General features: G+C 34.0%; 1 protein-coding gene and 1 pseudogene across 1 annotated transcript in view; both read right to left on the reverse strand.

Moving 5' to 3' along the window:
• Window positions 1-17278, reverse strand: part of FAM19A2 (family with sequence similarity 19 member A2, C-C motif chemokine like) — a 373701-nt gene that overhangs the window by 182428 nt on the left and 173995 nt on the right. The window lies entirely within an intron of this gene.
• LOC112472450 lies at window positions 10521-10639 on the reverse strand (annotated as a pseudogene).

Here is a 17278-nt window from a genome sequence, read left to right on the forward strand (position 1 = left end):
TCATGTATACAGCTAAAAGTTCAAATCTCCCTTGCAGCTATGTGAGACGACATATTACATGGTTCTGAACGACACATAAAGGAAAGTCTGCTGGAACATTTTGAGAATGTTTTCATTTTTCTGATATAGGCAAATGCCTCTTTCCTTCACTTCTTTCCTGAAGGCAATGAATCCCAATTGGGACCACTGGGACTAAAATCACATGCTAAAAACGGTGGAACAGAAAGAAGGAGCCTAGGATATTGATGAAAATGCGGCACTGCTGATGCAACTCTGGGCCGCTTCCTCTAGACTTCTCATTATGTGAGAAAAATTTGACCATTATAGTCCAGTTTTCTGTAATTCACAACAGAAAGCAATCTTGGTTGAGACATGATTCCCTTAGTATAATACAGTGTGCACGGTAGAATTCTATGTTCAACCAGAGAGAGAGAACTTAAAAGATAATTCTAGAAAAATTAAATATTAAGAATGAATGAACCGTAGACATCTCTCTCTTCAGTATTCATGCAATGCTTGTTTTGAGAAATTGGGAGGAGAAATTGGGGCTACAGGGCATAAGGATTTGTTACTTTTTTTTTTTTTAATTTAGCATAAGATATTATAATCCATATGTAACAAGAGGATTCCTGGTTAAGTAAAATAGAAATTATAGCATTCCGAATAACCACACAAACACTTTAACTCTCCAGTTCTCTGGAGCTGAACTTCTCCACCTGGGCAGCAGAGCACATGGCTTTTGGGAATGCACAGACCCTCCGCATGTCTGCGCAGAGCTGCAGACAGCTCCTCCACTACCCCAGGGTGCTGAGCAAATATTATCGTGAGATGAAAAACAAGGGGAAGTCCTCCTCTGAATAATGATTCATAACTGTGACTTGGGTTTTGACAGAGTCACAAGTAATTTGTTACAAAAATAAAATATTAAATTTACAAACGACTTCTTTTGAAATCATAAGCAAATTTAGTTACCCAATAGTAGCATTGTCTCACTCACATTTTGATAATTTCTTCTTTAATTTAATGCTTTTAATTTAAATTATGCATATAAATATATATACATATACATGCACACATATAAATGTATAAATGGGGCTCACACTTTGGAGAAGGGCAATCTTTTTTTCTCATTTTCCTTTTTACCTATCTTCCCATGTACCCTTATCCTTTGCCCATCTCTTCCAGCCTCCATCTACAAGAAGATTCCACTCTTGCTCCTCAGCTAACCTGCACTGGCAATCTGGAGTGTGGTTCTTTCCTATTGTCTCATATAATCCTATACAGATATCGATGTGCACAGAAATACACATAGGGATAAATACATACAATTTGCTTTTCATTGTTTTATTAAAATTGACTTGCATTATTAAACTATTCCCACATAATAATACCTCATGGAAATCCCTCTAAATTATCCAGTATAAATTTAATATTTTCATTGTAATGGTTGTATAGTATTCTGAAGTACAGATATATACCATACTGATGAGTGCTTTGCTTTTTGGATTTCCAACACAATAAAATGTCATAATAAATGTTTACTTATACACTGATACTTTCATTTCTATGGTATAAATTCCCAACACTGCATTTCTAAATTTTTCCAAAGACTTTTCAAAGAGGTATTTCTATCAGCAATATATGAATATCTTTTTCTATAGTCCTATGAATAATCTATGTTACTAGTCTTAATTTCTGCTTTTCCAATATTTATGAAGTTACATCTCATTTTTACTTTCATTTGCATTTCTCTAATTTGAACATCCTTTCATGTTTGTTGACCATTTGTATTTGCTCTTTTGTGAATCATATATTCTTAACATTTGTCCATTTTTCTTGGGCTGTTTGCCTTTGTCTTACAAATTTTTTATCCATATAGATATTAACCATAACAATTACCTGTATTTTCCAGATCTACTATGTGTTTATCAACTTTGCTTTGGTTGCCATATATAGGTTTTCAATTTTTCAATAGTTAAATAAAATCTTTTCTTTTCTTTATAGATAATGGGTTATTAGTGCTGGCTAATGAGGTTTCCCTAACCCCTCTAATTTCTTGAGTCATTTACACAATTTTTTTTACTTTTTACATTTTAAGCTAAAATTTATTTTCTTATATGGTATAAGATTAAGATCCATTTTTATTCTCTTCCAGAATTGAAGCCATCATGTTTGTCAATATTAACTTCTTAGATTTACCATATTCATTATTGTCTATCTTTTCTAGTAATCTATTCATCTATTCCAATAATGATTTGATTACAGAGGCTTTATAGTATGCTCTGACAGCTGATATAAAAAATGCCTACTTGCTGTTTATCTTTTTCACATTTTTGCTGGCTGTTCTTCCATATTTATTTTTCTAAATGAACTATAAGATCATTTTATCCAGTTTAAAAAATAAATCTGATGGGATTCTCACTAAAATTGCATTAAATATATTATGATAATTTGAGGAAAGTTGACAATTCTCATGACATTGCTTCTCCCATCCAAGAACATGATATATCTATCTCTTTATTCACATTCTGCTCTATGGTTTTAATTAGACATCATTTTGTTTGTATAGGGCTGCTACTCTTCTGGTTAAATTTACTTCCAAGTATTTTGTATTTTGTAACTACAATATAGGTAGTATTTATAGGTATTTCTTGCTAAAATAAGAAAACTCAATTGATTACTTTTGTTTTTGTTTATATTGTGCATATCTGGCCAACTTACCAAATTTATCATTAATTCTCTAAGTTGTTTTTATTCACTCTAAATATAAGTCTAGAAATGTACTGTATTGAGTAGGAACAAAGGAGTGAAGCAATAGTACAGGCCCAGGAATTGATCCTAAAATTATGTCCATCACATTAACATCAATCATTCTGCCTTTGTGGGAAGGTGAAAAAATAGAATGTATACCCTGAGTATCTAATAAATATGTGAATTGATTAAACTGATCATATGTACTATTACTCAGTTTCCACCCACATTATTCTCTTCAGCAAGAAATAAACATTTGTGTGGTTTTTTTTTGAACATCTGAAATGATTTTGTAAATTAACAGTTTATCAAAAGCCTCAGTGCATTACTTTTTATCCAATCATAGCATAATTTGTTTGTGAACTGAGATTTGTTGATTTAATTTTTAATTTTATATTTTAAATTTCACATTTAAAATTTCTTATTTAATTAACTTGGCAATTTCTTTATCATTTACCATTTTAAGTCCATGCATATAAATTTTAATAACTAAAATCTGTTTGGTGTTTTATACTATGATTCTACCTTCAGAATACTTCCCTAGAAAATGTCCCTGGGTTCAATGCTCCTTCCTCTGTGCTCAAAGATCACCCTGCATACATCTCTCGTTAAGTGGCAACAAAACCGCGCAATAAGGTGCCTAGCCCCTTACATCGTGGGTTCTTTATGAGAACAAGCTATGTTCAATTATCACTGTTCCCCCAATATTTAACACACTGCTGGCATATTTTTGGTATTAAATATGTTTGTTGAATAGAGTTTTATAGTTCACTAAATTTACACTGATTCATGTTATCTTCACAACTACCCTATAAGAAATGTTTTATTATTAATCTCATTTCTCAGATGAGGAAGTAGACTCTGAACAGCTCAAAGAGTAATTATGCAAGGACTGAAATCTGGTCTTTTCTCTCCCCTACCCATATACTCTTTGCTGTTACCCACACGACTGTGATACTGCATCCTCCAATTATAAATCAGTGTGTGGCTACTTAATCAGTTGTATGAATCTTTCAATTATACCACCTTTCAACATATTTTTTAAATTATCCTTGCTCTCTTTTCTTAATATAGCCGCTTAGTCCTGTTATACTGAAAAAAACCCTTCTAATCTGAAACTTGCCTAAACATTTACAACACGTCATAAGCATGTACAACCTAATAAAACCAGAGAAAATAGAATTCTTTTTACCCTTCTGTATTTTCTATCGACTTGGCCAACAATTTTTATTTGGATATACACTCTCTGTCCAAGTCTTAATATTATTCAAGGGTGGTCACTTTGGCCGATGAGATTATATGATATCTAATCAAAATTTTATTCTAGAATTAAACCTTCCCTTTTGTTTTCTGGGAGCTTTTAGTTTAACATGATACCTCATATTTCATATTGCTTTCACATAAATTTAACATCAGTGGAGCAGCATCTTCCTCTCTTATTTTACAGGTTAAGAAGTTATGGTCTGAAGAGGATAAGCATCTCATTCAGGGTCACAAAAACACTGAAAGGCAGAGCAGGGATGCACATCAAGTCCTGTAACACCAAGTTTAGGGAGCTGTTTTTAGTTTGTTTTTTTACTTCACCAGGTATAGTTCCGGTTCTCCATATATTTGCTTGTGTGTTTTGAGGATAAGGTAGCCTTCCATGTTTGTTTCACTCTTTTCTATGACATCAAATGCTTTACTTAGAAAGATTCCCCAAATTTATTTGGTTTTACTTTGTTATCTACTTAAGATAAGTAGATCTAGTGCTTTCTCCACAAACAAATAGGTAAAAGCATTCAACTCCATTTTGATTTCAGAATATTTAATCCCTTTAATCAGTAGAAAATTTAGCTACTCTTTTTCTTTCACTAGAATTCAGTAATTTGAACATTGATTACAATTGCACTGTTTTTGCTACTTGTACTGATTTACATTAAAACCAAAGGGCGCATTCATTCTTCATTTGCTACTGTTAAAGATTATGTGCTTTATAGTTAATATAGAACTTCCAGGAATTCCTGTTTATCTTCATGTTTTAACCCAAACCCTTGAAAAGTAATTTAAGTATCTGCTTCACAGCTTAATTCGAAGCAGAACTCAAGAAGAATAAGTTATCTCCCCAAAATCGTTTTTATTTCTAGATATTAGGCTTGATCTGGTCATCTTTTCCTTAGAGTAGTGTTGCATTTAATCACAATAGAGCTCAAAAGTAGATAACTAAACAGCCAAGTTCATAATTCTGAAAAATGCAGTCGTGAGTGGATAGGGACCTGAGTCATAAATTTTTTCTTGTTGCTTGTTTTTTTGTTTTATAATCAATATATATAGTCTATATTTTGCTTTGTTTTTAGATTACATCCTCGTAGAAATTCTGTATTAGAAAATCCTATCATTCCTTCCTAATTATTCCCAATATCCAAATTTAGACTGTCATTTTAATGTAGATTTTTTACAAAGTCTCCCAAATTATCTCTCTCAAACTATCTTTCCTTCTTAATGAATTTCCTTTCTGTGAGCTGCTAAAACTGAGCTATAACAATGCTCTAACCTCTATGAAACTTGCTCAAGAACTTCAAGTTCGCCATATGCTAAATAGCTCTCTCTTCCCCTAATCCACCCAAATCTGCCACTGCCCCAGGCTCCTGAGTCTTGGCATCACCCTATCGAGTCATGTGCAGCATAAGGACATTTCTCTTGGACTATGGTCCCATAGGATAATGAAGCTGAAAACTTCCTATCACCTGGTGACACCATAGCCATTGTAATGTCCTATCACAACACACTCTCACGTGTTTGTGGTGATGCCAGTGTAAAAAACCTACTGCACTACCAGTCATATAAAAGCATAGTACATACTTATACTATACATAATAATTGATAATAAACAACTATGTTACTGGTTTATGTATTTACTATTTTTACCATTATTTTAGAGTGTACTCTTTATACGAATAAAGAAAAAGTTTGCTGTAAAACAGTATGCCAGGAGGTTTAAATACTACAGTCCAAGAAAAAAATAAACAAGTGGCACTACATCAGCAAATAAGCTTCTGGACAGTAAAGGAAACCATCAACAAAATGAAAAGGCAACCTAGAAAAAGGAAAAAAAACATTTGCAAATCACATATCCGATATAGGATTAATATCCAAAATATACAAGGAACTCACATAACTCAAAAGCAAAAAAACCACAAATAACTCAATTTAAAAATGGGCAAAGGACCTGAGTAGATATTTTTCCAAAGAAGACACACGAATGGCCAATAGGCACATGAAAAGGAGCCAATCATCACTAATCATTAGAGAAATACAAATCAAAACCACAACGAAATATCATCTCACACCTGTTAGGATGACTATTATTTGAGAGAGCGAGAGAGAGAGAGAGAGAGAGCAAGAGAGCGAGAGAGAGCAAGAGACACTAGTATCCGGACAAGGATGCAGAGAAAAGGAAATCCTTGTATATTGTTGGTGGAAAAATGAACTGCTACAGCCACTACAAAACAAAAACAAAAACAAAATCTATGCAAGTTTCACAAGAAATTAAAAATAGAACTGCTGTATAATCCAGCAACCCCACTTCTGAGTACATATCCAAAACAATGGAAATCAAGACCTTGCAGAGATATCTGCACTCCCACGGTCATAGCAGCATCATTCACAATAGCCAAGGCATGGAAACAACCTAAGAGTCCGTCGATAGATGGAGAAAGGAAACGTGAGGTACATGCATGTACACACACATATACAATGGAATATTATTCAGCCTTAAGAAGAAGAAAATTCTGTCATGTGCAACAACATGGATAAACCTTCAGTGAAATAAGACAGACAGAAGAAGACAAATACTGCATAGTATCACTTATATGTGTACAAACTTTCAGTTATAAAATGAATAAGCTCTGCGGAGCTAATGTATAACAGGATGACTACAGTTGATAACACAGTATTGTATAATTAAAATTTGATAAGAAAACAAATGCTCTCAAAAAATGTAAATATGTATGGAGATGAATGTGTTAATTAAATCAATGGGGTAATCCTTTCACAGTGTATATGTATATAAAATCATCACATTGTACACTTGAAATGCCTTATTTAAATAAAACCAGAAGGAAAAAAAAAAAAAAAAAACACTAGTATCCAGGAGAGGACTGAAACTCAGGAGCAACAAGTAAGAAGTCCGATTACTAGAGATGGACTAGTTCCAGGAGTACTTTGATAGCCTCATGGAATTATGACTCTTTAACCAGGCATAAATGGCACTGTGAAGTGGCAGATTGCAAGCACATCACTGGCCCCAACTCTGGGAAGCTGAGAATGACATGGAATTGTGCAACACCTAAAACACCTAATCAGAGACACATTCAATTACATTTAATAACCATCAGTCTTGGGGTGAAAGGCCAAAATCCATAATATATCCTAGCAATTTGTGAAAACCATGGGCCCTGCCTCCCTCTACAGACTCATCTGATATTACTGTCTACCTAGCTTCAGCCATCCCAGCATCCAATTTCTCCACATGCAAATCGCCAACAATGCTCTCTACATTTTCTCTGTCCCCTTTCTATATTCAGGTAACTCCTACTCATTCTTTAGTTTTCCACTCAAATAAGTATAACTTTATTCAGCTCATCACCACAAAGAGATTATACAACACTTAAGGGCAGAAACTATGTCGTATTCATCTTTGTGTGTGAGGCAGGGGGTAAAATATACAAAACATAAATTTTACCATCTTAATCATTTTTAAGTGTACAGTCCAGCAGTGTTCAGTATATTCACACTGTTCTACAACTAATCTTCAGAACTCTTTCCATCTTGCAAAATTGAAACCTTATGTTCATTAAACAACAACTCCCCATCCCCTTTTCTCCCCAGCTTCTGGCAATGACCCTTCTGCTTACTCTCTCCATAAATTTTACAATTCTAGATACTTCACTTAAATAGAACAGAATTTTGTCTTCTTTTTGTGACTGGTTTATTTCACTTAGTGTAATAACCTCCAGGTTCACCCATATTGCCTCATGTGTCAGAATTCCCTTCCGTTTTAAGGTTGAATCATATTCCATTGTATGTATATCCCACTTTCTGTTTATCTATTCATATCTGTAGATGGACATGGGTTGTTTCAACCTTTTGTCTATTACAAATAACCTGGTATGAACATAAGTGTACAAAATCTCAAGACCCTGCTTCCAATTCCTTTTCATACCAAAAAGTATAAATGCTGGATCAATATTTTCAATTTTTTAAGAAACTGCCATACAGTTTTCGATAGCAGCTGTACCATTTTACATCCCTACTAACAGTGCGTAAGAGTTCCAATTTCTCCTCATCCTCACCAATACTTATTTTCATTTTTTAAAATCTAATAGGTGAGAGTTGGTATTAATCCTCTTTTATCATCCACATTAGAAAGTCCATGGCTGAGGATATAGTAAATGTTCAATAAACACTCATGGAGTTAAATTGGAGAAGATGCAGCTCAGTAGCACCCAAAGAAAGTAGAAACATATTACACGGTGTCATTCCATCATAAGGATGCTTGGAATAGAGCTTATTTTGTCTCACTTACAGCTCTGCTAACACAATTTCTATCTTCTTGCTTTCTCATTTGAGGTGTTTTAAACTATCCAGATATATTTATAACACTACAGTGGGAGATTTCAAAAATAAATACACATTTTTTTCATGTTTTGCTAGTTAATGAAACATTTTTCTATGTGTATCTTTTTCTATGTGTATATTCTACTGCATTAAGTAAGTTTCTGAGCTGAAGGCATGCAGAAGAATAATACCCAAGCTGACCTAGGGGCAAAATTCACACATTACAAACAAATTTTAAAAAGCTCCAAATTAAAATTGAGAAGTGCCGAGGAACTATATCAGAGGAGGTCTTGATCTTTTCTTGTGTGTCAGACTTCAGTTAGGAGGTGACATTTGAGTGTATCTTTTTCTGTATATATATTCTATTGTGTTAAGTGTTTAGAGCAGCACTTGTACTTTACTGTAACTAATAATTAATTCAATCAAGAGACATTATTAGTCATCTGCTAATTATAAACACGGTGCTAGGACCATTGGGTTACAAAGAAGAACCCAAAAGCCTGACTTGCTCCCAAGAACTGACATAAGGACTAGGAATAATCATCCATGCTCCATAAGGGTCCAATACCAGAGAAAGTTCAAGGTCCTCAAATGCAATAATGTAAATGTAAAGAATAAGTTAGAGAATCTAATAGCCATCCATTATGTGTCTAGTGCAATAATTTAATTCTAAAGTATACACTATGCTCCCATTGTTTCTTCCACCAGTGAATGAAACCTGTCCAGCATGACAAATACATTATATCAAAAAAGCACTGATAGGCTGGCACAGTTCTTCCAATTTGTAATAGTATAAGGTGCTGGAAATTGAAGTAAAAATTGAACTAAGTCTTTGAACCATTCAAAATAATGTTCACAGGAGTGTCCACCTTTAAAATACCAAATATTTCAGTTTTAAAACTTGAAAAACAATCAAGAATAGTGGCAGGAAGAGTAAAAATATATCAGAAGAAAGTAAACTGATAAGTTGGGATTTATGGAGTTCCTGCTTCTGAGTAGTGGTATATGAATGGGGAGATGATCTATTCAGTGCTTTCGTCCATTCCCTAATAAAGAAGACAACAGTCCATACAATATATGGACCCATATATCATATATGAACCCATAAACAGGTCTGCAGTTCCACATTTCTGCACTCTAGGTCCTGACCTGATAATGTCATGTTGGTCCACCATTGTTTAATAAGATCTCCTTGTGGGTTCAACGGATATTCCTCACTTAATGGAAATCGGCACACATTATCATTTAAAACATTTTATAAAAACATGTCCCCTATCTCCTTCCCACATTAGCTGTTCGTCTAGGTGGCAATAGAGATGCCTAAATACTTAAAAAATGAAATTTAAAAGAACTTTATTTCTGCTTGACTGACCTCAGTTTCTTCTTCCATATACAATTTGTTTATTCCCATTTCTGGGCCTTTCATCATGCTAGTTTACCTACACAGCATATTTTCTATAACCCCTGTATCATCACTTCCATTACAACCCTGTCAGTATTCTTAATCTTCTCTAACTCAACCATTCTCTAAGCCGAGTACCACTTTCTTTGAGCTCCCCTATTACTCTACACTGCAGAATACACTGTAGAATAATGAGCTTGTACTTCAGCTACATTTTCACCTACCTTAATAATGCACATTAAAGCTGCTTGCTCATTTTAAGCCACTATACAAAAATATGAGACACACAACATGAGCCTCAATCTCAGCATCACTGCTTCAAGCCCCACATTCGGCATTTTGAACTTGTTGTGTTTGGCTACATATAGGTCTTCTTTGCTTATTTACTTTTTCAGAGGTACTATGATTAAATCATGATAATAATCAAAATAGCTTCCAGTTTTTGAGAGTTTACTCTGTTCCAGCCACTGCGTGAATCATTTTTCACATATTATCTTAGTCAATCATTGAAACAATACTGTGTAGTTTAGTTGGTATAAACATAATTATTTCAACTAACTATATTAAGAAATTGATAGAAAAAAATAAGGAATTGGCCCTAGAATTCAGATCTCTATGAAGTTTTTCATTTATTACAGATAATATTTGAAACCAGAGTGTTGACTTTGGAAACACATAAAACTGGATGATTTCAAATTCTTTCTCTGCCCCTCACAAGCTAGGTAACCTTGACTGAATTCATTAACCGCTTTGAGCCATATTTTTTTTTTTCTTACAGCACCTGGCATTCCTAGGTGGTCTCCCATCCAAGTACTAACCAGGCCCGACTCTGCTTAGCTTCCATGATCAGACGAGATAGAGCACATTCAGGGAGGCATGGTCGTAGCAGCCATATTTTTTTTATCAATGAAATAATCTGGTTGTGAATATTAACAAGAACTGTGTATGTGAAATACAAAAAAAAGTGGCTATCATACAAGAAACACTAAACAAGTATTATTTCTTTTTCCCTTTTCCTTCTAAATAAATTAGAAGCTCTTTAAGTCAAGAAACATCTTTATGCAATGGTGACTCTAGTGTAATAATGCTACCATAAGTAATCAACAAATGCTTTATGATTGAACATTATTATTATTAAGGAAAAAAGATATATTCATATACAAACCAATTTTAAGGTTTTTATAAAAAATTCCTTTTAAAAATCTATTTTAAATCTTTTTTTCTTCCTAACTTTGGAGTCTATTACTCATTAGTGAGACCATACAAAGGATATGAAAAACAGCTATTTAACACAGGTTATCCGGAAACATATTCAGTAACTAAAGAGAAGAATCTCAACCTGGCTTCTGGCTATTAGACTACTTTAAAACTATAGGACATGGTCTACTTGCCCAAATTTTATTTTATGCATTGTGTAAGAGTGTAATGCATAAGAGGCATGTATCTGTAAGCACCTCTAGTGAAAGATCTACTAGGTACTGAGTGAAAAATAAATCAGGACATACACCTGATGAACTCACGATCTAACAAAGAAAACATGTATAACATAATGTTGTAAATATTTTTTAAAAGGTACAAAAATGATGATATAACAGCACAAAAGAAAAAGATATTCACTAAGCTTAAAGGATCAGAGAACTCAACACATATTTGAACTTGGCCTAGTAGAAGAGTACAATTCGCAAAGCAAAGGAGACAAAGGGGTATTTCATACAGAGAAAATTGTGAGAACAAAGGCACAGATGCATGAAAAAATAAGGCTATGATATATTCAAAGGATGTCAAGAAATCCAATATGGGTAAAGCAAAGGGCAAATAAAGATGTACGGTCAGAGATAGGATGGGAAAGGAACATACAGTCAGACTGTTAAAGAACTTTACAGACAAGCTAGAAGCAGAGAATCAAAACAGAAGTTATGACTATCATTTCAACTCTGAGACTATTTTTATTCTGCTTTTTTAACCCAATGGTATACCAAATTCCTGTGTCTTTGCTCTTTATATATACATATTTCCTTGCTTTTTATTCTTGACACTAAATAATCAATTGATTATCTAGTTGATAATGGAGATTACTAGTAAATATCAAAACAGAACTGAACTGACAATGGCTAAAACTACATATGATAAAACTTATTAGCAACTACAAATTGATGGAAGACTCCATCAATTTTCTTAATCAAATTTATATCTGAATATTTTTTGTCCCCAATATTGAATTTGTTAGAAATAATGGCCACAAAAAATATAAAGTCAGGAGCTATAATTTGTTAAATGTGATAAGAACAAAACTGGCTGCAAAAGATAGACAAAATTTAAATAAACAAAGGAGGGTTAACACATCTGGGATATAAGAAATAAACCAATTTAGCCAAAAGAATTTTTTCTTCAGAAGTTATGGTCTTAAGAATTAAATGGCAAATCAGACCCAAGTTCTGAAGAACTTTACAAAATCAAGGAGTTTGGCAATAACAAAAAGTAAGCTCTTCTGCAAGAAAATGATACAACAGAAGCACTATTTTTAGATAATTCATTAGCTAACAAATGTGCACTAGATGCCTACCACAGACCATGAGAGAGGAGTCACTGAGAAGTGGTTACAGAAACAAGAGTGACCAGTTAGCAAACTCTCGCAAAAATCATCATGAACATCCAGAACAAAATGATGGCACTGGGGATGGGAAGTGAAAATTCAGAGCATTTTAGGATGAAAAAAAATTGTCTTCAGTGATTTATTCTATATAGGTTTTAAAAAATAGCAGACTAAAGAATACGTCTTCTGACATATCTGCATTCACTCTAGGAATTTCAAAAACAAGAGGGTAACCCACAATACCTAGTGACCCATTAGTTCTAGATAAGTGAAGATTGAAAAAAGCCTCTGGATACAGTAAAACATGTCGTTATAAATTTAAAAGAATAAATAGGAAAAAATGGGAGGATATGACAAGTAGGACAAAATACAGAGTGGAAATCAAAATCATAAAGACAGTAGATATAAAATCCTCATTCAAAAATCACGTGGGAAAGGGTGATCAGAGAAAATTTCCTGGAAAAAAAAAATGGGAAAGTTATTTGGGTCTTGAATGACGGATAAGAATCAGACAAAGAGAAAGTTGTAAATAATACAATATCCTTGAATCTACTCAGTTTTGTTATTGCTCTCATGGTGAGAGAAATTAATAAATAGAAGTTATATTCAATAGAAGGTCTGGGCTAGGGCGTCAGCCCTTGTGTATGAAAAATTGAGGAGAAAGGAGGACTTCAAATTAGTTTCATTAGGAGATACATCAAAGTGGTGATAATTTCACTATCCCAGCCCTTCCAAAGTTGTATGAGTCCTAAGTCCCTGTATTAAAGCATTCACACTTGGAATTCACAGACTGGATTCTGTTTTCTTGGCTCAACCCTGCCTGTGGGGCATGGAATAAGGGTGTTAGGTCTGGATAACTTATGGAAGCTAGATATGAGAAAAGGACTGAGCAGTTAAAAAAAGAACAACAGGATGAAAAATGTGCAATAGAAGAACAAGTAGAATGACTTTTTTAAAAACTCAAATGACTTTTACCTAAGAACAAACTGGTCATTGGAAACAGAGATTACTGGCAGCAGTAAATAATCTAGAGGAGCAGCTGGACAGCATAAGATGAGCTGCCAAAAGGAAGAAGCATACAAGAAATACCTGAGGGAAAGTAGGAGGTGTTAAAAAATAGAGAGACAACAGCCCAAGTCACCAAACCAAGACTTAATACCTAATCTAACTGCAGTTTCAGCCTCTCCAGGAATGTAATCTTAAATCACTCTGTACTTACCTGGCCCGCACTAATAAGGTAATCCATCCAATAGACCCCCTTCCATCCCTACTCCCCAAAAATGAGGTCATCAGTTCTTTTCTTGTCCCTGCCCCCTTCTGCCTATAAAAGCCATCCATTTTGTACAGTTCCTCAGCGCTCTTTTCTATTCACTAAATAGGATGCTACTCAACGTATGAATTGTTAAATAAAGCAAATTTGATCTTTAAAGTTATTCATTTGGATTTTGTTTAACAGAGGTAATTATTAAACTGGATCAACTGAGTTACAGAGAGTTCCATGATTAGGAAGTAGAGGATCTATCTTACACAAAAATCTAGTGACCCGAATGAATTAACTCGTACTTTAGAAATGATTTCCCTGCATACCTCAATATCCCAAATACTAGTACCAGAAAATAGAATATTTATTGTACTGCCACCCCAGATAAAAAATATTCGTGTGAACTATATAAAAGAACAGTTTGTTTTTCCCTTTAGATCATATAACACCCATTTTAAAAATGCATGTTTTTATACATCTGTCAATGATAGATTATAGATACTGTTAGTAAAGGTCATTGGAGCACACATATGGATGCAAATTAAAAGTGCACTACAGTGGTGTTGTAAGAATTCTAAGTCTCTCTAACCCTCTCACTTTTATAACATTAACAGTCTAGAACAAAGAATATTTCGTACCTTATTTTAATCAAGTACATAGCCTCCTAAGATGTCTACTTATTGCAAATAAGTTCATATTTCCTTAGAAAATATTTTTTATATTACTTTTCAAATTACAGGTTAACAGTATTCTCAAACCTGTCTTTCTATTAGAATCACATGGAAATTTTTTAAAATATTAAATCTGAAGCAATTAAATCACAACCTCTGGGAGTGGGGCATAGGCATCATTATTTTGGGAAGCTCCCAGGCAATTCCATGTGCAGACAAGGTAGAAACCACTGTGTTAACATAAAGCTCCTTAAAGGAAACCTGATTAGCCCTTGAGAGCAGCGATTTTCAGACTCTGCTGCACATCAGACCTATCTGGGGAGCTTGGAAATCCCTAGACCCCAGTTGCTCCCTGGACTAATTAAATTATAGTCTGAGGAGTAGGAGCTAGCTATTAGTTATTTCTTAAGTTCCAAATGTACAGCCAAGTTTGAGAACCAATGCTTTAAACTAGAGGATGATTTCTAATACTAATCAAAATCATTAGATGTCTGGAAAAAGAATTTCATTAATACAATAAAAATTCTTATTAAAACTCTCCAAATTAAAAAGGAAGAAAAGAACAAGAATGTGTAAAGGTTATGTAAAGATAATGATGCTCTAGTAAGTAGACCAGCTATTATGTTAACAATATTAAAAATTAAGGCAGAAATAGAAAAAGACTAAGCAAGACAAAGGGAGAAAAAAAGAACTGCAACTTACTGTCATTAAGAGATATGTGACTGAACCTTTCAATCTTTATGTAATTAATAAAATATGTTCCTGTCCTATTCACTACTCTTGCCAAATGTGTAAGTCTAAGAAAATTTTTAAAAGAATTTTAGTAGTGGAAAAGGTTTTCAAATACTCAGATATGTAAATTAAGTTACTGAATACCTTCAAAGCAAGAAAAGGTCATCGCTCATCTCTCACTACCATTCTAATCAGTAGTTACTAGCCACTCTGGTTCTGTTGCATATTAGCTCACTAAGAACAGAATGTATATTATACTCCAAATGCAACAAAAGGGGTGGTTGAATTAAGATGATTTGATAATATAACTTTTAAGTATTTAATATTCACTTTTCTGTAGATATCTTTCAATGGAAGGTTTTAAGTATCATTTAAAACTGATTTTATAAAGTATAATTAGATGTGCTGTCAGATGGGAAGACAAATTGAAAGTACGATTCACACTGTTGCTACTGTAACAGTAGCAACAGTGTGAATCGTACTTTTGCACAATGCTCACAGCAGAATGTAATCCAGTCTCAACAGTACATGTGATTAAAGACTTGCAGGGATACTAGCATTTAAATTATTAATCAATGCAGTTTCCTTTAGTGAAAAAACAAAAAAAAAATTGTATGCTACATAAATGGAGGAAAGATTTTTTTTTAACTTCTACAAATTGACTGCCTGGTAAAAAGACTCAGTTATCGCCAGTTCATCTATGTAACAGTTGAGCGGGCATGTACTACCAATTGACAGTACCTGCTTAAGATAGAGTTATGTGTAAACATCTAGACAGCCAATCATTTGGGGAGGATTTAGTAGTTGTTATAAATGCAAACGCCCAGGCCGAAGCCAGATGAACCAACAGATTTCTAAATTATCTGCACAGCTTCTAATGCAGAAGTAGGTTCAATTCTAGATATTGGTAGTCTTACCCTGAAGCATCAAGGAGGAATCAAAAGAGAAAGCTTTAAAATCACTTTTCCTCTTCACTGCCTTGGAAGAATCTCATAGATGAAAGTCAAAGATGATGTGATTTGCCTTTTCAGCTTCTTCATTGAGCCACTATTAGACTCGCTAGTTATACAATCAAAAGGCAATATGCTTCTCCCCAACAACCTGAGTTGTTATTATTAAGTTAATTAAATTAGGAGGCCTTTAGACTGAGGTGGCTCTAATGCCATGGCAGGCTAGGTAGGCAAACCAAAATCTGAGCCTGTAAATATCTCAAGGTTATGAATTCAAAACCAAAGGACAGCCGATCATAAACAGCCAACTAGGCATTAAGCTGCAGCCAATCAAATAATTTCCATTCTTTGCTCCCACATCTGCACTCTGTAAGTCATTTCCCTGGGTCCTATAGGTAGATGGCTCTTAATCACTTCTACTTTGGCACTGCCGTATTGGAATTGTTTTGTTCAATTAAACCCAAAATTTTTAATATGCCTCAGTTTATCTTTTAACATATATTACTTCAAAAATAAAAATCATAAAAATAATTTTAAAGTGGATCCTCCTAGCAAATACAAAGACTCACACACAAATCATCTAAATCAACTTTTTACTTTGAATCTGGTGAGAGGGAGCAAAGTCTACCACCCCAAAATACGCCTTTTGGGGGATATTGATTATTTTAAGCTGGTTAATTTAAAGCTATTATAGGTTCAGAATGAGTCTCCCCAGAATGTGCCACCCTGGCATGCAGATTATTTCAAGGTGAAGACAATTAAAGCCCAACAAACTAAAGAAAAACATTTTATCTCCCCCTTACCAACCCAAAGGAAGTGAGACATAAAAACCTGCTCCTACAACTTGGTGCCCGCCACAGGGTTGCGGGGGCTGGAGAAAGCAGTGAAGGTTTAAAGAAGTATGAATTAGTGATTGAGAGATGGTCATGGGGATGGGGAGCACAGCGTAGAGAATGCAGTTGGCATTAATGTAATGGCTAGAAGTAGAGCCAGAGGAGAGAAAGAGAACCAAACAGGGGAATGGTTCCATAAACTATATAAATGTCTAACCAACGTACTATATATTTGAAACTAATAATGAAATAAAAATTAAAATTAAAATTAAATGTCTAACCAACGTACTATATATTTGAAACTAATAATAAAATAAAAATTAAAATTAAAATTTAAAAAAACCCCTGTTCTTAGAAGAGAGTTATCTATCACCTTAGCATAATATGAACTAGGTGTGGCAGACAAGGAGGAACCTAGGAAGTCTGTTAGACTCCCCTCTGTGTCCCATTGTTTCTGGGTGGCCCAGCAAGAATTTATTTACCAATG

This window comes from Pteropus alecto, unplaced genomic scaffold (assembly GCF_000325575.1).
Source record: "Pteropus alecto unplaced genomic scaffold, ASM32557v1 scaffold76, whole genome shotgun sequence".
Lineage (NCBI taxonomy): Eukaryota > Metazoa > Chordata > Mammalia > Chiroptera > Pteropodidae > Pteropus > Pteropus alecto.